The sequence below is a fragment of the Aplysia californica genome, unplaced genomic scaffold (assembly GCF_000002075.1).
Source record: "Aplysia californica isolate F4 #8 unplaced genomic scaffold, AplCal3.0 scaffold00177, whole genome shotgun sequence".
In the NCBI taxonomy this organism is placed as follows: Eukaryota; Metazoa; Mollusca; class Gastropoda; order Aplysiida; family Aplysiidae; genus Aplysia; species Aplysia californica.
In genome coordinates, this window is record NW_004797447.1 from 573,926 (window position 1) to 576,425 (window position 2,500).

Below are 2,500 nucleotides of genomic sequence, written 5' to 3' on the forward strand. Positions count from 1 at the left end.
ATTAGTAGTAGTAGTAGTAGTAGTAGTAGTAGTAGTAGTAGTAGTAGTAGTAGTAGTAGTAGTAGTGTCATTATTAACTTTATTATTAGTATCAATATTATTTTTATCATTAATATTATTATCATCATTTATTTTGCCGTTATTTTTATCACTTTAAGTACTATCAAGGATCAAACAATTTGCCTAGACATGTTCCTACCAACACTCAAACCATTTAGTGAGTGTACGCTACTATAAATGTCTTCTTTACTTTGTCAGGTCAGTGACCTGTGGAATCAATGCCTCGTGACGCCATTAGTGGACACAGGGGACGAGAGCTCTCCCGAAAGTCATTATTTATATATAATCTAAACATGTATTTTTATTTTCTTACATGCCATCTGTTTCACGCCTACTACTCCAATGTTTAATGATAGAAATTTCTCGCTGGCGATGACATTTTGTCAATAGGTATCGATTTACTGATTTGTATAATATTTTGACAGGACGCTGATCGTACGTGCGGGGAAGTTGAATGTTCGCACTCCCTAGCCGCAGGGACAACAACACTACAGACTTTCTTCTGAGGGTTTGGACGTAAGTATTGTTTTTACTCACAGCTGTCAACTCTAACTAACCAAGCCGCTAGTGCACAAGAATCGTTACCGGAAGATTTCCAAGGACAGGGAATTCTGAGTAAAAAAATCCAACCTGGATATAATATTATTAATTGGCTTATTCTCGCGTCCTTCTGAGGAATATTTTTTGCTCTCAGCCAAATTCTTTAGTATTATGGGACTTGATGCTCTGTGGGACGAGGTTCGTTTTGTATGGGGAGGGGTTAAAGGCAGCGGGAGTAGGGGGGGGGGGGGGAGGTTCCGTCCTTTGAAAGGTTATAATATTTTATTCCACTTTGAGTGTTCTGTTTTGGGAGAAACGTTTATTGATGAACTAACGGTACTACTGGAAGAAATAGGTCAACTCGTTACCTTAGAATTACAAAGCTGTATTTGTTAATTTTGACCCTTTTGAGTTACTAAGACAATGAGGTCAGCAATAAATGGTCTATCTCCTCTATAAAAATCTGAAGGTTATTCGTTGTCGTTATCAAAATATTCAAAGAATTGCATTGGAAAAAAGCTTCACATGTTGTGAAACTCAAACTTTTTGACGTCTAATTTCTCAAAACAAGGTGCTGAGCAGGGGTCAGTGTGAACAATAAGTAGTATAAAAAATATTGTATCCTGAATTTTCTTCTTCCTCTCAGCACTTCATTTAAATCGGTGGCAAAAAAGTTTGTGTGCGTGTGTGTGTGTGTGGGGGGGGGGGGGGGTAGAGTGATGACAATTTGATTCAAAAACGAGGCTGATCTGCCTATCTCCATCTCTCGCTGCCCTTCTCCAAATATCGGCACCTTCCCCTCCCCACCCCCACCCCCCACACCTCTCTCTGTGTCTTTCTTTCTCTCTCTTCCTCTAATGCTCTTTCCTTTCTTCTCTCTCCCGGTCACTGGACTAGTCACCCTCCCAACATAAAAATAATAATGATAATAATCTCTCATCCCACTCTCACCTCGGAGAACCCCCCCCCCCCAAAAAAAAAAAAAATACAACAAAAAAATACAACAAAATTGTCAAGTATTGTCTTTCTTTTTAAACTGTTTCTGACTATAAACAAACGTGCTGCATCTACATGCAGGAAACATCAAAGACGCAATGATTTCTTACTGATCATCTGGAACAATTGCACTGTATTTAATGCGTTTAGTAACGTTATTCTGTCTGTGCCATAATAACAAAATAAGGTGCCTAAAGTTAAGCAAGTCTAGTACAAAGTAAGGTCTCTTTAACGCATTTTCTGATAAGACATAGTATAGCACCTCTACCGCTATCCTTGATCAGACATAGACACATCGAAATTCTTGTATATTACGCATATCGCGGACTTGTGAGATTGAAAAGTGTTAATATACAATACCAGTAATGCACTGTCTCTCTCTCTCTCTCTCTCTCTCTCTCTCTCTCTCTCTCTCTCTCTCTCTCTCTCTCTCTCTCTCTCTCTCTCTCTCTCTCTCTCTCTCTCTCTCTCTCCGTCCCCACCACTCTCACTGACCAACCCCCTCCCTCACCTCCACCCCACCACACCCTTCTCCCCACAAAAAGGAAATTACAACGAAACTGTCTAATCTTGTCTTTCTTTACAAATTGATTCTGGCGGTCCAAAAACCTGTGGCATCTACTCTCAGGAAACCGCACAGACACGCTGATCCCTAACTTCCCAGCCAGAAGAATTGCACTGTACTCAACGCATTTAATAATATTATTCTATCATTGACAAAACTACGATTTGGTGCCTAAAGTTAATTGAGTCTGGTACAACGAAATGTCTCTCTAACACATTCTCTGATAAGATCTAGTGAGTCTGCAAGCACTTCCTCTACCCTCCACCATTATCCGGACAACCAGACTGCACCCTTGACCACTCTGGTCAATTAAGAAGGCTGCCCCAGAGGAACTGCAAC

General features: G+C 40.3%; 1 protein-coding gene across 2 annotated transcripts in view; it reads left to right on the forward strand.

The window, feature by feature from the left end:
- Positions 1-2,500, forward strand: part of LOC101857113 (sex peptide receptor) — a 162,761-nt gene that overhangs the window by 75,564 nt on the left and 84,697 nt on the right. For both annotated transcript variants that reach the window (XM_005098263.3, XM_013082493.2), the window contains exon 2: positions 486-576. The gene's annotated coding sequence lies outside the window, so the exon portion shown is untranslated. The remainder of the gene's footprint in view (positions 1-485; positions 577-2,500) is intronic.